Source organism: Lethenteron reissneri, chromosome 34, assembly GCF_015708825.2.
Source record: "Lethenteron reissneri isolate LAM-NWPU_2019-01 chromosome 34, ASM1570882v1, whole genome shotgun sequence".
Classification (NCBI taxonomy): domain Eukaryota; kingdom Metazoa; phylum Chordata; class Hyperoartia; order Petromyzontiformes; family Petromyzontidae; genus Lethenteron; species Lethenteron reissneri.
Window position 1 is genome coordinate 16,930,201 of NC_083812.1, and position 25,714 is coordinate 16,955,914.

Consider the following 25,714-nt stretch of genomic DNA (forward strand, 5'->3'; position numbering starts at 1 on the left):
ACATGTCTAATCCGTGGATTGTATTTGCCGTGGACTGTATAAGCCGGTTCAAATCAACTCCCCCGCCCCATAACACATCGGAATTGAATTTCTAGCAAAGCGGCATCTGCCTTTCAAACTAAGGGAGATACTGCATTGCTCTCCGTTCAAACCCCTATTGCCTTGAGCAAGCCCAAGCGCTTTCCTTTCTGTACTATACAACGACAATACCTTCTGCAGAGAGGCTAAGTGACAGCCAATATTTTCAATTTGTCAGCTTTCATATCTTTATCAAATGTTACGTGGCCCTTCCGCCCATCAATTTGTCCATCGCCATCACCTTTCCTGCTGCAGATGGTCGTACACACGTCGGAGAATCACACATTTCAAATTCATGTTTTCATTGCGAAAACCACGTTGTCTTCACAGCAGCAGCAGCAGCCACTTGAGAATGTAAATAGGTAAGTTTTAGCATAATGAGAAGCCCTTAACTTGGGTTGCATTGCAGTACAAGGTCTTGCCTGCACGAAGCAATGACTGGACTGCGAATTTTAGCAGCGTTGTCTCGTAAAATGCATACTTACACAGTACATATTCGTGGTTCTTTCGGTAAAGTCACGTAGAAGGGAAATAATTTAATAATAAAAATTTAACATAATAAGATAAAATTCTCACGACGTTTCGGCCACAACGCAAGCTTTCATTATTTCCCTTCTACGTGACTTTACCGAAAGAACCAAGAATATTAATCTATGCAGTCACGAAAGCTTTAATTCGAAATTTACACAGTACAATGTATATATGTACAACTTGCACTGACTAGTGTGGTGAACCATTGGTGGACAGATTCTGATTCTGAAATGGCTAACAAATGCAGTGTTGGTTGGGGTGCCTTCATCCAGCAACAGATTGACAAATGGCTGTAATCTACCTATACCCAATACATTCAGACATTTCATAATTTTACTTGGATTAATCTCAGTCTAATTGGCAGGCTACACTTGGTAAAATGCATTTACTGTAACCAATTATTGAGGATACGCATTTCCATTGTATTTAATTAACATTGATAATATAAGTCCACGCTTTCTTGGAAATATAATTATATCGCATGTAATATAATTGCCTCAACATATCGATGACTGGTTGATCTTTCTTTGGTGAAATGTTCACTTTGTTTTCACGGCTATCCTCTCCCTTCACATCCGCGGAATCTAAAGTACGAATGGCTCGATGCGCCATTACTACATTTTCACAAACCACCATCTCTCAGCCGCACCGATTGGGAACTTCAACCTCAGCCTTTCTTAGACGCTGATCTTCCCGAGAGCTTACGATGCCAAACCGAAGCTGACAGATATTTCGCAGCAGATGTTGCCTCTGCTCATTCTAATGCCCACCCAGAAAAAAAAAACATGTAAAAACCTCAACAGCAACGGGATGCTGCAGGTCTCACTCAAATAGGAGGGCGCATTTAACAATTCGCATAGGGGCCGTCCATAAATGACGTCACGCACCTAGGGGGGGAGGGGTCAGACATTTGTGACGATGTGTGAAGAGGGGGGGGGGTGAGAAATGTGACGTCACATCAAAATGCGAAACTTTAAATAAATATAGACAACACTTAGTTATGTTAATTAAATAGACTTTTGAATCAATGTTTTCTCCTACAACATCAAAGTGCAGCGCCACATTAAATACGCACTACAATGACAATAGTTTAAAGCGATTTGAAGCATGTTTATATATTTGAGGGGGGGTCTGACTTTTTGTGACGCCATGTGACGAAGGGGGGGGGGGGTCAAAAATCGTCCCAAAATCGCGTGACGTCATTTATGGACGGCCCCATACCACAGCAAACACCAGCATCTCGAGTACACATGCTCTTCTTGTACGAAGCGACTGAACCCCAAATGTCAATACATGGCGGCACAGGCTAGTTGCGTTCACGCTGTCAGAATGAACTCCGCTACTATTCAGCGAGCCGGCCAATATCTGTGCGCGCAAGAGAAAATGCGAAATCGCTTCGCTTCTCATCGATACGCCCATTGGGAACGCAAAGCGGCCGTGGTGACAAAATTAAGCGTCCGAAAACAAAGCACATCCCGAAGATTTCCAACAACCTTGTCCAACTCTTGAGCAAAGTCAATGAATAAAATAAATAAAGGCAAATAATAATTTTCATCATCGTTAGGATAATCACAGTTTGGAATACAAAAATGTGCAAATTTGAATGATGGTAATGAATTACAGTTGCCTAGAATTAATGAAAGCCATTGCTCAAAGTTAATTTTCTAATTCACCATTTGCAATGTATGCAAAAGTGTGCGGAGAGTATATATTTGCATGCGATCTGTCAAGAGCAGTGCATCATTCACGTCGCACGAAAATGTGCGATTCTGTAATGAAGAGCTTTCATGTGGCTGAGAGTTTATTGCCTTCATTGCAGGTATATGTAATTGGTGCGTTTTAGCAAAGTGTATAAAGGAAGATTGTAAATGCTAATGAACCTTGAAATACATCTCCCTTGCATTCTAATGCACAAAGTGTATTGCTTAAATCCTCAAACCTTCCCTTCCCATTTGCTGATAATGACCATCAACTATTTTTAATTAGAAAATTCCATGCATGACAGATCCTGTCACTTTTCAACTGTTTAACCCTTTCACATTGCAATGCCATACTTGCCGTCTTCATGTAAAATTGTATCACTTTGAAGCAAAAAAAAAGTTTACGTGTTTTTATCATTTAAAATATCACCTTGCATTCAGAAGTGCACATGCCTAAGCACACACGTGTCTCATTTTGCCACGTAGCAATATAGCAACAGTTGAGGCAAGTGCTGTTCGCAAGCACCTATTAAGGCCAGCGAGAGGGTTTCTGTATGGATGTATACACATTGCTTCAGATAGTCACGTAATGCTGAGTAGACCTAGGGGAGGCCCGGAACAAGTTCAGATAATTACCACTGACAAACTCAGGGCATTGGGTTTATAACGAAACGCATGAACCACTATCCCACAATTCCAAGCACACACACGTGCACGTACAGAGACACAAATCCCCGTTATAGCCAGGACAGACTGTTGGGGCAAGTGCTGTTCGCGAGCACCTATAAAGGCCGGCACAGCACACGAGGAGGTGGGTGGCCAACATCACACAACATTAGATACTCATTTGAGGCTAAGTCGACCTAGGGGAGAACCAGGACCGGTTCAGATAATCGTCACCGATGTTGGCCGTGAGCGGGAATCCAACTCGGGGCACCGGGTTCGTAGCGCAGCTTGCTAACCACTACAATACCTCCACACAGACATACACACGCTAAATACCGTACGGTTGTATTATTATCTGTTGGGAGATTATACTATTGTAGTCATGTTGACTGCATGTCATTGCGCTTTTTGTGTTAGTTTATTCATCACATTAGTTTATATTCCTGTTTAACTGTACTTTCCCATCACAGGAGACAAGCAATTTGTGTGTGTGTGTCAGTTTTCCCTGACATGAATAGACAATCTGGATTTCTCAAACGTAGCAAGAATAGAAACACTGACAGTCAGTCGGCTCACTTGCAATGCTGGCTCTTGCATCTTATTTAGTTCCAGGGTCTTTGGGCTTCCCAGTAAGAATGCAATGGGTACTCAAACCAGATTTAGGAGAGGTGGCTGGCTGACTCAGGCTGAGTGACTCTGGCTTCGTGGCTCAGGGGGCCAATGTTGTGCTCATATCAGTGCACTGAGTCAGCACTGCTGGGATCCTTGGTGAATATCACAGGTTTCCCATTGGAGATTAAAAAGGAGGATTTCAAAGTGTAAAAAAAAAAACTCATGGTATCTGCCTGGTCACCGCTTTGGTTTGTCAAAAAATTAGATCGAGCCAAATTCTGAGACCCATATATATATAAAATTTGATAATAAAAAAAGAAAGACTTATCTAAGTCATCTACACCGCAAGAAAAGTAATTGACAGTTGATTGCTGGTGAGAGAGCTATTGGAGGTGCCAGATGTAGACACTTGGGACCCGATTCATGCACAATTTTCTTTCACACTTTTGTAGGATTTTGTTTGCTCGGACTGAGTTTGAAAAAAAATTGTCCACGTGGAATAGGTGGAGTCCCATTCAGCAAATACATTCCACAGCCTTTCAGAAGCTGGGAGGAGAGGCAATGCAAATCAGGCCTCGTGTCCTGATGTCAACAGGCTCGCGCATACAACGGGCCAATTCAACCAATCAGGCTCCAGCCTTCTCACATGTGAAGAGCATGATGAAAGTGAAGATGATTGTGATTCATCAAGATGATGGTAGTAACGATAAATGAAGTTGATGATGTTGATGATGATGATAATAATTGTGGCGGTTGGAATAATCCGTGTGACAAATTCGGTGGAGGATCGGGGTAACATATGCCATTGGTAATAATACACGTAGAAGATGATGATAGCAGTTCTCAGGAACGATGATGATTATCATCATAATATTAATCAGTCGTGGTTGTTGCAAGTATTGATGAGCCACAAACTCCAAATCCACCAACCCACACCAGCCCCTATCTTCACGACGATCCACTTCACCGTTAAAGTGCACACCACGCAAGGCACCCATTTAATGCCGAATTGCCCTGGGGGAGTTTTATAACAAGTGGGCAATGATATGCTACGTGGCCAGTAATCAAACGTTAGTTATTGGGTTCATAGCACAATGCGTTAAACATTGTAGCCCCAAAACACAAAGACGCTCCGTAAAGCCTCAACCGAATGTTGGGGCAAGTGCTGTTAGCGAGCAACTATGAAGGCCGGCTCGGCACACGAGGAGGTGGGTAGCCAACACCTCGCTCGGCCGCGTTTATCTCCCCAGTGGCGATGTTTATACACTTTACTAGGTACTTATTTACGGCTGAGTCGACCTAGGGGCGGCCCAGGACCGGTTTAGTTATTGATCACCAATGTTGTTCGTGAGCGGGAATCGAACTCAGTTTGCCAGGTTGGCATGCTAATCGCTACACTACCGCTCCCGGTTGACGATGCTCAAACGTCTGTATATTATTATGACTTATTATTATGAAAGCTAAATGAGTGATAATGCATACTCTTTGGTTCTTTCGGCAAAGTCACGCAGATAGAAAAACAAATAATAGATAACGACGTTTCGATCGCAGCAACGAGCAACCGTCTTCAGGTGACAAAGAGAAACATGCCGCTGTGACGGGGCATTACAAAGATCCCATTGAAGTAGGGAGGGGAGGGGCAGCCGCAACCGGGGTGAAATTCAGAGGGAAACAAGGTGAGTGAGAGAGCAGTGGCGACGATGGTTGGCACGCTGCGCCACAAACCCGGCGACCCGAGTTCGATTCCCGCCGCTCAAGACCACGACCTAGGTCCACTCAGCCTGAAATGAGTTTCGACGTAAAGTTGTTCGGGAAACGTAGAACATTAACTGGTGTCCTGATGATGGTTAGGGGCCGTCCATAAATGACGTCACGCGATTTTGGACGATTTTTGAGCCCCCCCCCCCTCGTCACACGGCGTCACAAAAAGTCAGACCCCCCCCTCAAATATGACGTCACAAAGCTCTGCCCCCCCCCCCAAAACCATATTTCCATTTTGAAAATAAAACATGCTTCAAATCGCTTTAAACTATTGTCATTGTAGTGCGTATTTAATGTGGCGCTGCACTCTGATGTTGTAGGAGAAAACATTTATTAAAAAGCCTATTTAATAAAAAAAAATAGAGAGAGAAAAGGATGAACTCCTTAAAAAAAGTGTTTAAAAAACAACGGTTTTATTTTCAAGTGCACTGAAAAGTAAATAACTCGACTGGACAAGGGGAAGTGGACGACATCTTGATTACAAGAGACACGTGGCACCTGCTTCTTGTGCGAGGCGATTCCAGAGTTTAGGGACCGCGGCATTTTTGAGCTACCCAAATAAATATTCAATTAATAAGTCAATTAATTGATTAATTGACGCTGATTTTGATACAGGCATGCATTGTCACCGGATCTGAGTACGTGTGCTAAATGTGGAATTGATTGGAGAACGGGAAGTGGACGAAATTTTGATTACAAGATTTGACCACGACAAACAGAGCAATCAAGTTAAATAAAACCGTTGAAAAGAAGATCCAAACCTAGCAAACTTAGAAATGTAATGCGACTCAACCAGGTAAAGTTGACACTTTACCTGGTTGATCAACGTCCAACCAAAGATTGCTGATAATACCTGCTGAGATAACACGCCAAGATACCAGTAATGCCAAGAAATCCATCCAAAGTGCATACAACAGTAGACTTCCATTCATTTTGGCAACCATAAAAACAAAACGTTTATTATCATAATAACTTTTAACAACATCCTTTTATTAACCCACCGCCGTCCCACATCCATCTATGGACAAGCAACCCCCATGAATGACACCACCCACTCTGATTGGCGCGAGTTGGTGAAGGGGTCAAAAAGACGTTCGCTGTGGCTGGAAAATCGACCTCGGGTCACTGGATTCGTGGCAGTGTTGTTGTAACAGTGCCGTCATTTTCCCACTGTTTAGTGAAATTATGGCTAATATAGCAAACATGAACTGGGAAAATGTGTTTCCCTGGGTCAGTCCATACTCATCAGGCTATTCCTGAAGCACGCTGCTGGTTCACCAGCATTGACGTGAAGACATAAAGATGTTATGCAACTCCCCACCAAATGAAAGAGTGTGGCGGGAAGCTCCGCTGTATGTGGATATATTCGTAAAAAATACCTGTGTTCTTTTAACTCTGCGTCTAAAATACAACACGACCAATGGACTATAATGTGTGATTTAGTGCATATTCTAAAATATCACGTAAAAAGCGATTGGTTTACCACAGCAAACAGAGCAACGCCATTGCGGGCTGTCTGCAGCTGTCATGTCCATAGCATGGTGACATGTTACTTGCACAAGACTAAACCGACACGGGGCATTATGGATTGAGCTAGGGTTAATTGTAGGTCAGTGATATTTGTCGTTAATTTGATTTTGATGGAGACAATGTGACGGGAATTAATGCGATACAATTAATTTCTACAACGGACGTGGAGCGTTTCTTGTCGACCAAAATGGTCACAAGACGTTGCGAGCCCATCTGATGCGATGCTGTATTATGGCATCGTGAAAACATAATTTTTTTTATTTGTGAAACAAAAATGTATCCGTTTATTAACTGCAAAAGAGCCTCACAATAGGAAGTAATGTCCGTTGTTGTGTTTTTATTGACAATTGACTGAGTTGTACGTAGTGAATCGTGTACTTGTCGACATATGTATGAGTATTATGGATTTTTAGATGGCAACCACTTGACCATAATACGATATCTCAAAGGCACAGTCAGATACTTATCAAAACGTGATTTGGAGGTTGTGGCCACGTCCGATTAGCACGGTTGGCTACATCCGGTGCGAAAGAAGTTCTACATACGGTTCATAGATCTGAGTGAGCCATGACAAATCACACCTCCTTTCCCATGTGTCTCTTCACATAAAACAATATATACACACACACAATCCATCAGCCAAACGGCCTCCTGGGAATGCATCTTAATCAGCAGCATTGGTTCAATTCAAGCAAACGCCGAACCGCTTTTGACCTTCATTGTCAGGCTTGCGTGAACCCAATCTTGGTGAACTGTCAGATGTTTGTTGTTCGCATCTAGATTAGATGTTTGTTATTTTGGCATTGAACCCTTTCTGTCTCTACAGTCAGGATGTGAGTCCTATTTACAGAGGCAACGCTAATTGGCCGTGTGCACTGATGCGTGTGTGTGTACGTGGGGTCATCAGCTATGCGCGTGTGTGTGCGTGCGCATGTGTGTGCGTGTGTGCGTGCGTGCGGGTGCGCGTGTGTGTGCACCCGCACGTGAGCGCACACGCGCACGCACGCGCCTGTTGGACCATACACTCGGTGCTCCGTCCCAGCACTTACCGACGGATGACTTAACAGGCCTCCGCGTCACAAGTGCAACTGTTTTTAAACGGGCCCACTTTCCCTCGCCATGTCATGCCAGCGATGCGGATCAATGGGAGGCGAGAGCAAACCACCTGTCGGCGGCGACACTCTCGTTTCACAGCCCGGCTTTGACAGCCCCTTCGCTTGAATGCTGCCATCACTCAAAGGGGGTGGTGGTCGTGGTGGGCTCCCAAAATAAAGTTGCCTCTCTCTCGCATAAAACCAAAAAACAAACGCAGCCGCAGCAGCATCCGTAACCACCATTCGAACCGGCACGCAGCCAGTAGGGTCAGCCGCCAAACGGGACACACAAATCTTCTTGGTTCTTTCGGTAAAGTCACGTAGAAGGGAAGTAATAATATAATAAAAATAAAACCTAATAAAATATTTTTTTATTATTGTATTACTTCCCTTCTACGTGACTTTACCGAAAGAACCAAGAAGATGAATCCCTGCAGTCACGAAAGCTTTAAATCAAAATTTGAGACACACAAACTTGCAGATCTCGACAAAGTGACGATGATATTGACAAGAGGCGGGAGATTTGTGTGGAAAAAAAAATATCCCCAAACAACAAATTGCAATCTGCATCGATCTTGCCAGATTTACGGATAATTTCGGTGGAATGTGGCAAGAGGTGAAACTCCAGTGGCTTGTAAGTTATCTTTTGACATTTTGAGAACTACGGAACAACCAATAAGAGCACGATGATGCACACGAGAATCAGTTTATTGTTAGGATATGTTTTGTTATGGTTTTAATTAGGATGGCTGAAATTCAACCATTGACCGTGTAAGTACAGTACACATTTGGTTTATGTTAGACGCTGCGTGGACTTAAAGATTGCGTGTTAAATAGTTAATGTTAATGCGGGTTTTCAATCATTATTTCCAGCCATGATCGTTCCACTGCTGGATGAAGACATTTGCAAGCTGTGATGCCCCCCACCCGCTCCACTGCCCCCTCCATCCAGTCTCTCCGTTAATTCTAAGTACTGTATGCGTCTCTCCGTGCTTTTTTGAGCACTCTACAGTGCTTGTTCTATTACCTTTGAAAAATGGGCATGTTTCGGATGCATATGTAAATGGAGATAATATACACTGATTAAAAAACATGCCTTTTTTAGGTGAATTGGCAATGTTGCTTTGCAACATCAGGTTCAGTTTTCCAAAAGCACTGCGAACTTGCTTTAATCCAGCTGATGAAATGCAGGATGTATTCAAATGAAAATAAAACAGTCGTTAAAATAATTTAACATAAATAAGCTTCCTCTATCTATGGCGACATGACACATTTTAATAGTGAAATTCATTAAGATATCATAGGCAGGTCCACTTTAAGTAAAAACTATCTAAATTTCAATAAACCTTATCTGTCATTGTAAAGCTTTCATTCGATGTGTTTTGATGTGAAAAGCCGGATTAAAAGTGCCAGTGTAGAAATGCTTGATCGCTTTACGCATGCCACGTCTGACATGTAGACTCACTTGCATAGACCGCTTAAAAAAATAGGATTTCGATTTAAAGCTTTCGTGACTGCAGGGATTCATCTTCTTGGTTCTCTCGGTAAAGTCACGTGACTTTACCGAAAGAACCAAGAAGAAAAATAGGATTTTTTTCCTTCCTAAAATCAGAATGAATGCTGCCTGATTAGTGGCCCAGGATACCTTCATCCATGCCTGATTTGCCCGACCTGTTACTTGATAGCACCATCGGACAACGTTTGCCTCCACGAGCACTTGACTAACCTGGCAGACACTGGACTTTTTAAGTGGAGACAATGTGGCGTGTTCAGCTGGCACGACAGCAGCATGTGCCACCAAGTGAGAGCTACAACTGATGAAACTGGATAACGATCAGCTCACGCAGCTGTGTGGGTGCGTGTGCGTGTGCCTGTGTGGCACAGGTGGTGCATCAGCCAGTCATCTCGGTCATCTCGGTCAGTCGACCCGTGGCACCTGCTGGGTCTGCCCCGTGACCTCCTGCCAGCGGGCGTTCGACACTTCACGTGGCCTCAAGGTGCACATGGCCTGGCACAAGCGTCGTGGTGACGTCACCGCCACTTAGTGGCGAATGGCGGTTGTTGTTGTTGTGTGGGGAGCGGTAGTGTAGCGGTTAGCGCGCTCCGCTATAAACCTAGCGACCCGGGTTCGATTCCCGCACACGGCCAACACCAGTGACGATTATCTGAACCGGTCTTGGGCCTCCCCTAGGTCGACTCAGCCTGAAATGAGTACCTGGTGTGGTGTGTAAACATTGCCACTGGGGAGACAAAGGCGGTCGAGCATGGTGCTGGCCACCCACCCCTTCGAGTACCGTTCCGGCCTTCATAGGTGCTCGCTAACATCACTTGCCCCTACAGTCTGTTAAGGCTATACTGGGGATCTTTGTTGTGTGTGTGTGTCTGTGTGGAAAGAACCGGCAACATTGGGGCCCCATTCGTGGCCAGTCTCACGAAAAGCTCTTCAACAACCGTTGAAAGAGGCGTATATAAAAGTCAAGAGCAAGCTTGTCTTAAGTGGTGATATCAAAGACAAGTTTAATTTCAGAAACGTTCTTTAAAACATTTTTTCCGACCTTCCATGAAATATGAACAGTGCACGATTTAAAATGCGGTTCACCGCACATCTATAGAAAACCAGTGCATCTTCGATAGTCAGCATTGCATTTAAAAAAGTAAATTATTACACGATTCTACAAACGGCAGTCAAGTAAACGCAGCCTTTAAATGCCTCACTGCCGACCTCTACCACACTGTCGCTTATGGAAAATGTATGCATGGCCAGCATTTGGCCCAAGGGACATTTTCTTCCAAGCAAACAGATCTGTGGAGTACAGTCCTAACTCCAATGACAATGGCATCTATTGTCTTTGTGTCATGTTGCCATAACTATTATTAACGCATTCCCCCCTCCCACACCCATAAGTATGTATGTGTAACTTACATAAGCACCGCACATAGCCCACCGTGCTCATAGGAGGTGCAGGTGAAAGACAACAAACGAAACACAAAAAACCGTACAAAAAATAGATATAAAGGGGACAGCTCCAGTGACTTCCTAATATCGGAAGGAAGAGCGGTCCAGATGGCCGCAGAAGCGAAAGTGCTTGATACAGTGACCGTCAAAAAGCTTCTGTAGCAGCAGAACATTATTTTACAATATCACATGACAAATGTTTCATTTGCGTTACCTTTATTGAGATTATGTTTTTAAATCGGCACTGCAGCCCTCAACTTCGACGTGAAAAACATGGGCAATAACATTAATCAAATAAGACCGTTATGGTAAATGACGCAAATCAGGCACGGTGGAAAATGAAATTTTCCACAGTCCAGTAAAAGGGTCACGCAACTTGCTGTCCGTCAGAGAAACACAATCAAATTTGAGCGGTGCAGGCAAGTACGGAAGACTGCAATTACCCATAATGATCAGCCTCGGCAAATGAGAATATTAACGTTGCCACGTTAATGCACTTCAAACAGACTGAACTGATGCTGCTTAATGAGCTATAATATATCTCAGTACAATAAATCATTTTGTTTTCTTCTTCTGCACTCATGATGCGTGTATTTCAGGGCATACCGCAGGTTTATTTTAATTAAACACGTTTGGCTGACGAGCGGCAAAATGTGGTCGAAGTTGGATGGGTGACGTTTTAAATCATTGTTCATTTCTTTGCGTCTTTCGAGGAGAAAGCGCCACTTTGCCGAGGTTAAAGTGTGACCCGTTTAGTTCAAAACTGTGCCAAGGCAATAATTGGCACGCAGTTAAAGCAATTATACAGTTGCTAGGTAATCGCAAACAGCACCGACCTGAAAATAGTTGTCACATGCCACTGCTGACAGAAGAGCCTCCAGTAAATGGCGAGATATAGATGGTATTTTTGGCCTACTCTTCCATACCCAGCTCGGAACATTTGAGAATAGCCACTAACCACACTCTACCCAAGAGAGCCTGAATGGATGCACCGCTGTTAATCGACAGACAGGTTGTATATCCTCTTAGTTTTTTCGGTAAAGTCACGTAGGTAAAAAATGAAATTAAAATTAATAAAAATAAAATAATAAAAAAATCACGAGGTTTCGGAGGCAACACAAGTATCCGTCATCAGGTGGGACTGTCACAGCTAGATTTGCTGTATCAAGTGAGGAGAGGGGGGGAGCTTATCAGAATGTGATAAGCTCCCCCCCTCTCCTCCCCCTTAACTTGTATTTAAGAACTTGCATCTTGGAATCCCTGCCTCACTTGATACAGCAAATCTGGCTGTGACGATCCCACCTGGTGACGGAGACTTGTGTTTGCCTCCGAAACGTCGTGATTTTTTATTATTTTACTTTTATAAATTTTAATTTCATTTTTTACCTACGTGACTTTACCGAAAGAACTAAGAGTATGAATCCTTGCAGTCACGACAGCTTCAAATCTAGAATTAGGTTGTGTATCGTGAGGTAAGTGAGAATAATAACAATCGGAGAGTATTAATGCCGTTTTGGTGGAGAAGCGGTGATGGGGGAGGGATTTACAAAACCTGCACGTGCTGTATAAAGCCATTGTGCTAACCACATCATAGACCGTAGTAGTAGTAGTATTCGTACCATGGAATACGATATTGTCGTTATATTGCAACATTAGTTTGCCAAGATGGCAAGATTTCGCCAATTCTACGATGCTGCTATGAATCACATTGAATTCTAATTGTGATTCCAATATTGGAATTATGATCATTCTCTCGTGCTAGTTGCAGGTACTATCTGTATCTGCACCAGTCCAGTGAGCTTTCCTTCACCAACCACCACTGACGAGCATGGTGAAGTATCGTCAAAACACCCCAACATAACTGACATGGCATGGGAAGGCCTCCTTTCAGCAGGGGATAGGAAAGAGCTGTAAATTATTGTATTTTTATATTCATGTTGTGGTTACAGTGTTATGGTTACAGTTTGTGAGTAGCCAGTTTAATACTACATCATTGTAATTTGCAGTGCATTTATCTAGGATCTCTCAAACGAATGTTAGATCAAAAAGACACAATTAGCATCACGCCACGATGCAAGTCTAAGTTAAAAGCAAACACCTACTACGTAGCGATGTGTAGCTACAAAGGAAATATTTTAGGATATAAGAAACGTAGACTGAAGGATGTGTTGTTTTCTTCTCCTGGCACATCTTCAAATTACGAAGACCATTCAGATACATGGTTTGGATTAAGCTGCCAACATTGGCCTGGAACTGCATACCACTCATTGTTATGACATCTCACAACCAAAAATACACTTCACAAAGTTGCACGGTCAGTATAACAATCTCACAATGCTGTAGTAAAAACAAATATGGTCACTTTCATCTGGCTGATGACGATGGTGATGACAGTGATGATCTGTGCCGCTTTAGAATGTGCACCTCACATTTTCCTTATCAGCAACTTCTCTCGTGATGTTTATTGGTTCGTGCCTTGATGTAGACTCCGCACTGCAGGAACAAAAAGGTCGAGTAATAAAAACCTTAATTTCAAGCATCAGCAATATTAACCGGTATTATCGGTTATAACATTGCTTCTTGAATTAAGTCAGGTCCTGTCCACGTGTCCCCCACCCAAGCTTCATTTCTGAAAACTGCCAAGGTCAGCTGTGGCCAACACAATAAACTGAGTGATTAATAGTTCTGCATGCAACTTACATTAATTACATTGGCCACACTATGACCTTGCGGGCTCTACAAAGCTCAGCTTGGCCGACGGTCGAGAGAGAAAAGGGCCACATTTTTCAAGTAAAGGTTAATGTGTAATCTGATATGTCACTAATAATTGCAAGAAGCTAGCGGTGGACACAGCAATACCCATGCCATTAAGAGGCTCAAATAATACTTCCTAACATGATAGTTACATCCGTCCTGGGCATCATAGCGAATTCTCATCATTGGACGAAGAAACATATATGAAAATACATAATCTCTAGTGAGATGAAAATGGCCATCGATTTATTAAAACGCGTGTGGAAAAAAATGCATGTCCTGGGACAATGCATCTAAGAGACTTGATGACAACTTCTTGGTAAAACATGGGAAGTGAAAGATAAGTCAGCACCAGGCACATAATCAGCACGCTTTGGCATGTGCTGTGCTCGGTTTAAACTTAGCCTTTCAAATAGGGACAACTCCGAGCCTGTGTTACAGATGAAATTGAGCTTGGTGTTTGCTACTGATCAGGGCGATTCCACAGAAACGAGCTCCAACTCATCATGCACTCCATTTCGTTAACCAAATATGTAAATCTAGACCAACCCCTACGTTTATTCCACAGCTAATTCCACCCACTATATATGTCAGTACGTATGTTTAACTTCGTAGGCACCTTATGTAGACAACCCTGCTAATCGGAGGTGGAGGCGAATAACTAACTAAATACAAAAAGCAGTTCTAAAGAAATTAGCTTTCTATTTAAATGTAAACGAGCATGCCTCCAATGGCGTCCAAACAGAAGGAAGAGCATTCCAGACGGCCGCAAAAGAGCATACGAAAGCGCACAATGCAGTGACTGTCTTTGTTCGCCGGTTAGCCAAAAGCCACTACGAGGATGGAAACGCGCATCTATTCCACAGCTAATTAAAAATGAGAGAGCATTTGAGCAAATTATGGAAAGTCCACCCAGGACGCATCGTGTGGACAGACTGCTATCCAAGCGCGTCCAAAAATATGCCATTTCGACAGCTCTCACGTTGCAGCATGCGCGCGTGAATTCCAATCTTTGGCTTTGGGTATCTTTTCACTGCGAGCACAATTAACACTCCTTTATTTGCTCATTAAACGTAATCGTATGCACGAATACACCTGCTCAAACCCATCACGCATCAGCTAAGCTGCAATGCACGGATCAGGCATTGGCTCTTGTGGAATGGAGATGCATTGGCAAGTGTGATGATTTCCATCCCATTTTGGGGGTATGTCGTGTACAGCGGTCGGGAGGGTTTTTTTTGTTATTTGCGCGTGCACAGTTACAAAGCAGTATCCCCTATTAAATCAAGTTAATGCCTCTGTAGCCAATACATTTCCCTTGGTTTCAATTTCGGCTGTCTCAGCAGATTCGGAGGGGGGGAGAAATGCATTTGCACACTTCTATTTCGGTGAACGGACTTTACTCATCCTATTGGCAAACTGACATGGCAGTGGCTTGCTTGGCAGCTGAGGGTGATGTTTTGTAATCTTCTGATATGGCACATTGAGGCCATAACCTCTAACGAAGCCGGGGCAGTTAATATTGACCATAACCCCTTATCAGCTCTCAAAAATAGCACTGACAGTCGATTGGCTATAAACTTGACATAATGGTTCAGTAACAGCACGGTATGTTTAATTTAGTCACATTCATAGCCGGCGTAAGATGCATCAGCGCCATTTAAATGCATTCGAACATGCAACACACGAAGTCTTTAATTTAAATTAATGGGAGACGTTGTGACAGAAGAAACCGTTTCATTAATAGTGACAGTCGAGCGATCCTTTGGATTTTTTGGCTGCAGGCCACTGAAGACGTTTTAATGTATAATTAAAGTGATTTCATGAAACTCGTACTTTTGCCTTTCTTTTGAATGTTAATTTCATCGTCCTCTAGGTAAAATAATATTTGGTTCTCTTTCTAGTTCAATGTCAAAGATGAAGTGTTCCATTCTTTTCCAGGAACTGTGTAAACATGATGGTCACTTGTGTACAGCCAATTCAGCATTTCAAAATTTTTATTACATTCTTAGTAGAAAACTTAATTCATGGAATTTCGCACGGATGTTTTGTTTACACCTTCATTTAAAATTACAACATTTTAATTCTAAATCTGGAATAAAGGAGATTAAACACCGTGGGTTTGCAGTTCCCATTGCTCTTGCATATAATTGTGGTATAGTTACTGCAAGCTTGTTGGTCTGTAATTAACGATAAAAATCTCAAGCAATTTTTTTTTAAATACGTATTTGTTTTTTTTATAAAAAGGCAGAATTTATTTTTAAGAAACCATACGCCCAATTTAAACATTTCCCACCTATAACGTGACTTACAGAAACAGACGATAACATTTAATCGTACACTTTGGATGGAACGTCTATATTGTGCACCAATGGCATCGCATTCACCCATTTACGGAATTACGTCGTAAATAAATCACTGGAGGCAAACGCATTGACGCGTCAATAGACTAGCTCATTTTAAACCTACTGTATAGTAAATAGATTTTTTTTGAAATACTAAAAAAAAAGTTACAGACGTTTTAATATTTCACAAAGTAATTACGCTACAAATGAAATGCGAGAGAGAGGAAAAAAAAACCTCAAGGACATTTTCTCTTCGGCTTGTTTCCATCTGCACTCGTAAGCAATGCATTACCCCCCCCCCCCAAAAACACATTAACCTCGAGACATTGACGCGTGTGAGGGCGTCCAAACAAAGCGTGCATAAAAGGACACTCCGCTCCCAAACGAGACAATGACAGATCATCGGACAGAATGAAACGGTTGTTGGGCTCAGCTTGGCACCGTTGTCGTTCAGACCTCGGACTGGGATGAAGGGCTGCTGTTTGAGGAGGGGGGGGGAGAGTTGTGCCCCCCCCCCCCAGTTGAGCGAAACAACGACCATCTCCCTCCACGCGCTCGGGCTTTGCTCGGCTCACTCTTTCTCTTTCTCTCTCTTCCGGCTGCCACCGCCACCCCCTCCTCCCACCAGCCACCAAAACACCCCAACAGGAACAAAATAAATCTCCATTTCAACGGGGCACCCACTCATGTTACACTTCAAGTGTACTACTGGCGGAGCAAATCCACGTCCGTTCCGCTAATGTCAGTGTCAAGGTGACCCACCGAAGCAATGGAGACGAAAGAACGCGCCCAAGCAAACGAGGGCGGGCCGAAAAGGTTGCGACAAAGACATTTCGCGAAAAACCTTTTTTTTTCCCCCGCGACATTTTTTTTTGGACGGGAAATGAACAACCCCTGAGAAATAGGTCGGTGTCGACGTGACGCTTATAGGCATTTAAACGACGTGGACATGCGTAATTTTTCACGTAAAAGGGCATATTCATTTATCACACGTGCACGCGTGTATACATGTTGAATGTGAATGGCCCTATTATTTTGTCTACCCAATTTCCAGGGCACTAAGGTTTTGATGTAAATGAGCGGTGTATTTAGAGTTTGGCAAGGAGGAACTTTCCACTCCCTAAAACAACTCACAAATATCGCAATGCTTGCCAGGTTAGTATGATGAAGTGGAAAAGCTTTCAAAGTCTATATTCTGGAACGTTTCACACGTGGTGTTTTTTTTTTTCATTTATCCTGGAAGCACAATGCCAAGGAAGTGGGTACCGCCTTGGTTTAAAAGCACACTTGGAAATGTTAGATGTTAAATTAAATCACTTGCGGCGGTTGTTGGTACATTGTTGAAATTGTTTGCTGGTTTGCATGTTTCTGATTACAAAAAACAACTTGTTGCATTTAATGTTCTGGAAAGGGGGGAGGGGGGAAATGTTCATATCTGCATTCATATATATGTGGAATTAATCTTAGAATATAAATTAAAATGTATTATATTCAACAAGGAGATCTACCGCCTGTTGATGTTTCAAATATTATTTCCCAAAGTTACTTCAAGACAATTTCAAGACAACCTTTCATTCACGTTCAATTGTCCCTTCTCACGCTGTCATTTCCACTTCCCTTTTACCTGGGGATTTTTTGTTGTTACTCTTTAACACGACCTTGGGAACAGATGTAGCACGAGTTCTGGACACGTGACTCCCTCAACAAGTCACTTTCTCCGTATTATCCCACTTCAGGGATGTCCGGGCTGATGTATTGCACAGCTCACCGCCTGATGCATGAGCTTGCCATTTGATTTCAAGACTCCCACCAATACAAGACCTTTGCAGGATGTCATAATTCTGTCCAGACCAATTTGTCATTTTATAAAACGACTGTCTAATTGCTTTATATACAGCCATGAAGACTCTTCTTTCAAACTGTCCATATATTTGGAAGGTAGTCAATAATAATGGATTGGTAGGCAAGTAATACAATATGCCTGAGAGGATGGTCAACTGGGGGATGGTCAACTGGGAGATGGAGCAATGAAATCAGTTCGTGTGCAGGTGCCTGATGGCTTGATACGTCGCAGGATTATGAGAAGCGTTCGCAGCTTGGAGGTCTTCATCATCATCAGCCATGGGCCGAGTATGGCTGATGGTGATAAAACCAAGTGCATATAAAATATAATGTATGCGGTACTGTGCAAATCCTGTACATATAAATATGTATGCTCAAGAGTAAAGGATTTCTAAGAAAGTCGGTGTACACATATGCGAGTTTGGATGTGGTGTCATGATGTAAAATAGAAGAGGTAATGAGAGCCTCTAGAATTTGTATAACAAACCGAGACGCATTATAAAATGATGCCCTCTGCATCCCAAGTGTCAAACACCTTAACAGCCTCCTAGCAGAGCCAAACTACAGGATCACTGTCATTCATTTTTCATCACTCCAGGGTGTCTATCCTGTTGTATTGATGCACCCTTCTCCACAGATGTTTTTGTTGTAATGATGACAACAACATTTCACCTCACCATTTCACCTGGAGCCACCTTTACATAGATAATGTATAGAATTACGTGAAGTGGAAGTCTCGGTTTTTTTGGTGTTTTCCTGGAATGCCTTGTAACACGTCATTGAAGACATGGTGAAATGCGCGTATGTGATCCTGAAGAAGACATTTCAATCCGACGTCATCTCGACATTGTCCCAGAATTGCCAAGTGCCACATCAGCAGCGATGGCAGTTACAGATGCGGCACAATGCAACAAGTGTAGAGGCTCTGAAGGCACACACAGAGGTAGCCCAGCAGTAGAGCTAGCAAGTCGCAACTAGATGCGTGTGCAAATTAAAATCCTGATTGGAGATCGACTCAGCCCATCATCCTGCCAGGGTCTGTTAAATAACGCACCAATTTTTTTTTTTAACAAAACGTTAAATGGTTTTCCTATGGATGGCCTCACTAACCCCCCTCACCCCTTTCCATAGCAATGTAACAATTTGCAGATAGGACAAGAACACCACTTCAACACTCGTGCCAGCAGGAATCACATTGGCTCCACTTTGTACATGCTGTGCAGGAACATCGCCGGAATGTTTGACCGACACAGGCTACCAATTTAGAATACATTTCCATCCCATACTTGATGGATGATGGCCCCATTGATGTATATTGAGTTTCTTAATTGTAGCTTATGGCGTTATTCATTGGTGGTGTCACCAAGCCTTAGGTGATTTGGATTGAACCACCAAGTGCTCGTGTTGTGCTTTATTAATGTTGAGGCCATTATGGATCAAATTACTGTACAATTTTGTATTTAAAAAACAACTCCTCCCATGAGCACGATAAGTGTTAGCATGACAATACTATTTCACATCTAAAATAATACATTGTATCATATGCTGTTTATATAATTACAGAACCTGAAACATTTAAAAGCAAGAACGTTATCCAAAAATTCCGTGTGAAAAAAAATACATTCTTTTGTCCGAGTGACTTTGATTTAAGTTAATGAAAGTTGCTGTAATCAAATTAATTTGACAGCGGTGGTGATGACGCCTTTTGGCGTCATCTGGTCCAACACCATGTGAGACTAGGTTCTAAGAAAAGCTGTCTCGGGAGTGGATCAATCAATTTCAAGGACAGTGCATACATTATCAGAGTTGTGTGTTTTTGTTGGCATTCCGACCGCAGGTATTGTGGTCAATGCAAACATGACTCCTCGTAAAAAAGGTGTCAGTTTTGTTGCCAGATAGAAGGGTAAAACAACTATTATCAGCGGTGGTGTTGTTGTGAGGTTCATGGAAAATTCGGAGCCGTGCTGCTAAATCAGAATGTGGATTCTGCGTATCGATCATTAAGAACCATTATTTATGAATGTTTAAAAAAAAACCCTCAATAAACTGCACACGAGGAAGGCATACACCTCTTGCGTTTATAAAATGGGATTTTACGCGCCCATATGCCAAGAAATCTCCGCTGTAGTTAGAGATATGGTAATTTTCTGTTTCCTCTGTTCAGGGAATTCTGTTTCTCAGTAAGTGACAACCGGTACCTCAACTGGAAATGTAAAAACCACCACCCACCCAACAGTGACGCAGCGTCTCTTTCTCTTAGCCATGGACTTATCCCACACGTAATTAGTATATGTACATTCCCTTGTTCCCACAACACGCACGTCACCAACACCTCCTATTCATTGAATGCACTTTAAACTTGGAAGCGTCATCTCGAGTGGCAACCATTAGTCCCTCGCTGCTCTTATAGTACAAATATAATTCATTAAAACACACACTGCTGCTGCAGAGATGCTGCGTTGCACATTAACATCGGTTCTATATTTCTGAATCTAGGTGAGAAAAAGAACAAAGATGAAAACAATATTTCGCATGGTAAAGTGTCACGAGGTTAGCCAAAAGACTTTCAAATAACGAGTTTCACATTAAGCAAACGAACAAAATGCAACACTGCGGTGTGCTTATTACGCGACGAGTTGTTGCACTATTCAATCTCAGGAGTGGCTTATGGTTATTATAGCAACATCTCGTTTACAAAAGATAAATTCTGAAAATGCAAATTTGCACCCAAGCCCCGTGCAGCAAAGGTCCTCTTTAAAAAAAAATGACAGAACTCTCCTGCACTGTGATTAATTTGTTTTTACGTTTCGACAAAAAAATACCTTGTGAACAATACAATGTATGCCATTGAAAGCCCCATTTCTTTGAAAGATGTTATTAAAAGTATAAATAATCTATTGTTGCTACTGGCACATCAATTAATTTTACCCCACTGAGAAGCAATCTGTATATATCGAATAAACCCATACAGTTGGTGCTCTATTGATTAACTGATCCAAACCAATTATGGAATTTCCAAAATTATATTAAAAAAGTAACACGCCTGACTTCTGATGAGACCCAGAAGGTCAAAACCAGTCCAGTTTTTTTTTCGCTTACTTATTTTATAAGTAACTTCATTGTATTTTCCCACATTGATACATCAACTACATGATCGCCATGATGTTCAATCCCGACACTGACGATGCCCATATATTTTGAGTCCACATGTTCTTCCCATGGCCAGTGCATATTTCTCCACGTCCTTCGGTCTTGTCCTCCACGCTGAGAAACGTGCGTCGAGTATTTGGTCGCTACTATAAATTCCCACCGTGTGATGATATCAGCCACCTACATGAGCTAGCATGCGTGGCCAGGTCGCCTCTGAAAGGGAGCTAATAGCTCAGTGGGACTTTACACGGTAAATAAAAAAGGTTTAGCCTAATGATGTCACGAGCAAAAGAGTCAATTTGAGACTATCGAAAAGCAGTGCATCACCATCCTGTGTTCGAGAAAGGTCTGCAGAAGAAAGACATCACTGAACTGCTTTTTAAATTTGCTTCAAATGACCTGTTATTTGCACTACGAAGGTGGATGGCAGTGGGAGGGGATGGCACTTCCCCACACGACCTACTAAAGAGAGAAATGTCTGCCACACGATGGTTAAACTGATATTGTTTTCTTTTCAAGAACCCAAAAACGCAGACAGAGGGAAACACGGGTCATGAGCACGCAACAAAACCCGCAGCAATACACCCTCAAATGGAGCGACCGATTGGAGGCACTTGAGCTCACTGCCCGACCTCAGTAGGGGCAACGATCGCGAGCGGTAGATTTGCCGGGGAGGGGAAGAACAAGGAAGAGGCGGAGGGGGGGGGGGGGGTAACCAAACATAACCGGAAAAAAAATAACATTAGCGTGATGCTCAAGTTTATCATTCTTGATTTGAAGTTTTCGTGACTGCAGGGAATCCATACTCGTTGGTTCTTTCGGTAAAGTCACGTAGGTATAAAAGAAAATGAAATCGCGACGTTTCGGGCGCAACACAAGCGTCCGTCATCAGGTGGGACAACCACAGCAAGAAACAATTGTTGTATACCTACGTGACTTTACCGAAAGAACCAAAGAGTATTTATCATTCTTGTTTTTCCCTGAAGAGCAACGGTTGCCACGCGTCTGCAATAATGGTTGCAATGTGTCAAGAGTCCAACAGACATTGTTAATTCTCGGGGAGCTAGCAGATTGCCAACGTAATTGAAAATCCAAACTTTTATGCGGAGGGCATGGCCTTTGGTCAGTTTGCTTGTTTTAAAAGAAAAAGTGTCCCATCCCTGGGCTCAGCACTGCCAACAATGTGGAGCGCCACCCAACCATGCTTGTTCGAGCAGGGAGACCATTTTAGTCTGCCCTTGCATTCTATTCGTGCAACGCACACAGATTACATGCGAAGTGAATTGAAAGGCTAGTGCACGAGATCACTGTGCACAGAGGCTCAAGACCCCAGTTATCGGACACCGCCTAAAATATTTTTTCCACTTCCACTTGCATGCAGCAATGTTCGGCAATGCTTCACAGAGCCAGCTGTAGCTGCAGTTGTGCCCTAATCGAGGAATCGCAAAATGTCACGCATGCCCCTAACATATATTTGTATGCAAGCTGTCATTCATTTCACGAAAGGGTATCAATACTGAAAAGCACATTTTTGCTAAATCATGCATTTGTGAGTACCATGATACAGCAGCTGCCCATAAATGTCTGCTTTTCAGCGATTATTTGTAAAAGCTGTGACTGCCAATGCATGCGGATTAGATACACATACCGATTTGCCCATTAATTTTTTTGGAACAAATTTGCTAAAAGTTCTGCAAAATTCGTACAGCTTAGACACAATTATTTCATGTTCTTCTGTAAAATGTCATCAATTAATGGCTGCTGCCATAGCATATTAAGTTGCACTGGCACACATCGTGTGCTTTGCTGGCAAATTAAGCCATTGATGTTTATTGCAGGAAATTAGTTCTTTAAGTTAACATTTGCTTGCAAAAAACTGACTTTAAATGGCCAATTCCATCACTGTATGAATGGTATGCTAACGTGTACTGCCATAACCTTGATTTTTTACTGGTATTTTCGAGATGTAGGTGAGATATTTCAGAAGAAAAGTTTAAAATAAAGCGAACATCAATATTATGCAAACAAATGTGAAATGCCACCATGTCTCCCCCCCCCCACCCTCCTCAAAAGATTTGGTGTGAAACGCAATGCCACCATGAAATAAACACCTGCCAATACGTTGCTAAAACATTTGGACAACTTAATTATTAGATGCAAAGGGGCGTGGGGGCAACAAAAACATCAAAACATCCAACAGTTAAAGAATACAAAAATATTCATTTTCAGCATCATACAACTCAGACATATATTCATAAATAAAATTTAAAAAAATCTCATCAGAATGTAGCACTATCGTGGCAATGTCTTGCACGCCATGTAAACTCGTGCAACAATAAATGTTACACATTTTTAGTGTCCTGCTCGTATACGAGAAAAACTGGAGTGACGCAAAGTCCACAAACCACCAAACAAAACACTGCATCGAGTCTTCACCCGCACTCGGCAGAGCCGATAAACTTCTTACGCCTGCCATCATTCAAGACTGTTTTATCCATGTCCTTTTTATGTACAAGGAGTGGAGCAACAAACATTATCCCCATACAGCAGACAACACACAAACACTATCCAGTCAGATCGTGCACCACAACACACAAAAAATACGATTCTCCCCATGGTCACGCCTTGAGAATATTATACTTTTGTACATGGACTAAAGCTTAAAAAGTGAAAAATCCATCTGGCTTAGGCGAGGAGTTTCTTAAAACTAGGATTCCCCCCCCCCCCACCCAATGCAAGATCCAACAAGATTGTAACAGTGATTTCCAACAAAAAATTGTCAGCCTGGGACAACGAACACTGCTGGTATCGGTGTGATGGCAGGAGAGGAAAATGCTACTTTCTTTTTGTACCCAGAGCGCCGTATCGAAACTGGACGTCTACAGCTAAATTTAAGCTGCTGTGATGGCAAATATTCAAATTATAATTTATCTGCGTTAAAGTGTCACTCAGCCAAAGTCGTCTTGAGTGTCATGTGGATGAATGGCAGTGTAGTCACGTGATCAGAGCAACAAGTATGGCTTTGTACATACAAGTTCAAATACACAACACTGGTCACTGCATATATTTTAATCCTCAGAAAATTTCAAGACACTTTTAAAAGGAACACAACCCTCATTTTTTTTTCCTGTGAGAAACACTATTTACTGCTGCGCACCAATATATATGAACTTTTAAAAGAAGAGTGTAGGACGGATGATATGAAGGGGCACAGCTTTCGATTTAAAGCTTTCGTGACTGCAGGGATTCATCTTCTTGGTTCTTTCGGTAAAGTCACGTAGAAGGGAAGTAAAAAAATAATAAAAATAAAACATAATAAAACAATTATCACGACGTTTCGGCCACAACGCAAGCAGCCGTCCTCAGGTGAAACCAGGTCTGTCGAGGCGACAGCATCTGAAAGTGTTTCTCACCTGAGGACGGCTGCTTGCGTTGTGGCCGAAACGTCGTGAGAATTGTTTTATCATGTTTTATTTTCATTATTGTATTACTTCCCTTCTACGTGACTTTACCGAAAGAACCAAGAAGAAGGAGCACAACGTCAGACAAAAAAAACTTGCACAAGGCAAAGAGTTGTGGTGCAAAGGGACCACTTCATGTCTAACTTTACAAGTTAAGATTCCAATTGCACATTTGGAATTAAAATACTGTGTTGCCAAAACCACAATGCCTATTTGCCCTTTGAATCATCAAGGAGAGTTCATTCCAAAGAGTAAACTGCTCTACTTAAAACGAATGATGGACCCAGCTTCAGTCGAATGTGAGAGCCATCAACATTGAGGTTCTGCTCTCAAGAGATAAATCTTCAAAAGGCAAGCCAACTATTTAAACAGCACAATGTGTGGGAGGGCAGGGCCCAGCGTTCAGGGCATGGACCAGAAACCAGATATTTGGAACCTATGGAAGGAAATAACATCTGCTAAAAGCAGATGACAAAATGTTAGAGGCAAAATACTCCGTGGAATATTTTAATAGCCGTTTTCAATTAGGGCTTTTTTTTTACCAAATGTTGATACAAAGATGCAAAAATGTGAAAAGCAATAATGTCGGTATGCCCTTATATTCTTGAAACCAACACCATAACCATAGCTGCCTTGCCGAGTGTAGACAATAACGCGCATGGCTGTGCATGCCCACAAAGGGCTGTCCCAGCCACATTTTCAGTCTGCATGGTCAGCATTATAACAACAGTCAATGGGCCCCCATTGCAGACAGGAGGTACAATCCCATCTAAACTTAAACGGACATTGAACATAATAGTTTATGGTTACAATTAATAATTTGTAATAATTGTACTTATTCATCCAGGAGAGACACCGCGAGTCATGTGACTTTTCAGGAGGGTCCTGCATTTGGGTTTTTGTTATAAGATGCTTTCAGCCAATTAAATCATGAGTCTTCTTGGTTCTTTCGGTAAAGTCACGTAGAAGGGAAGTAATAAAATAATAAAAATAAAACATAATAACTATTATATTATATTACTAGCATAAGTACCCGGCGTTGCCTGGGTGAAAAATATATTTCTTAATAACCTTACATATATACACAGATGGGCTGCTACCCCTGCCCCCCTGCCCCCCCCAGCCACGATCTCCTCGGCCGCTGTGCAGTAATATGTACGGCCTATAATGTGGTGGGGTGTCGAGGCCTAGTAGCGTGCAGAGCCTCCGGCCTCGCCTAAATTGCCCACCCGGC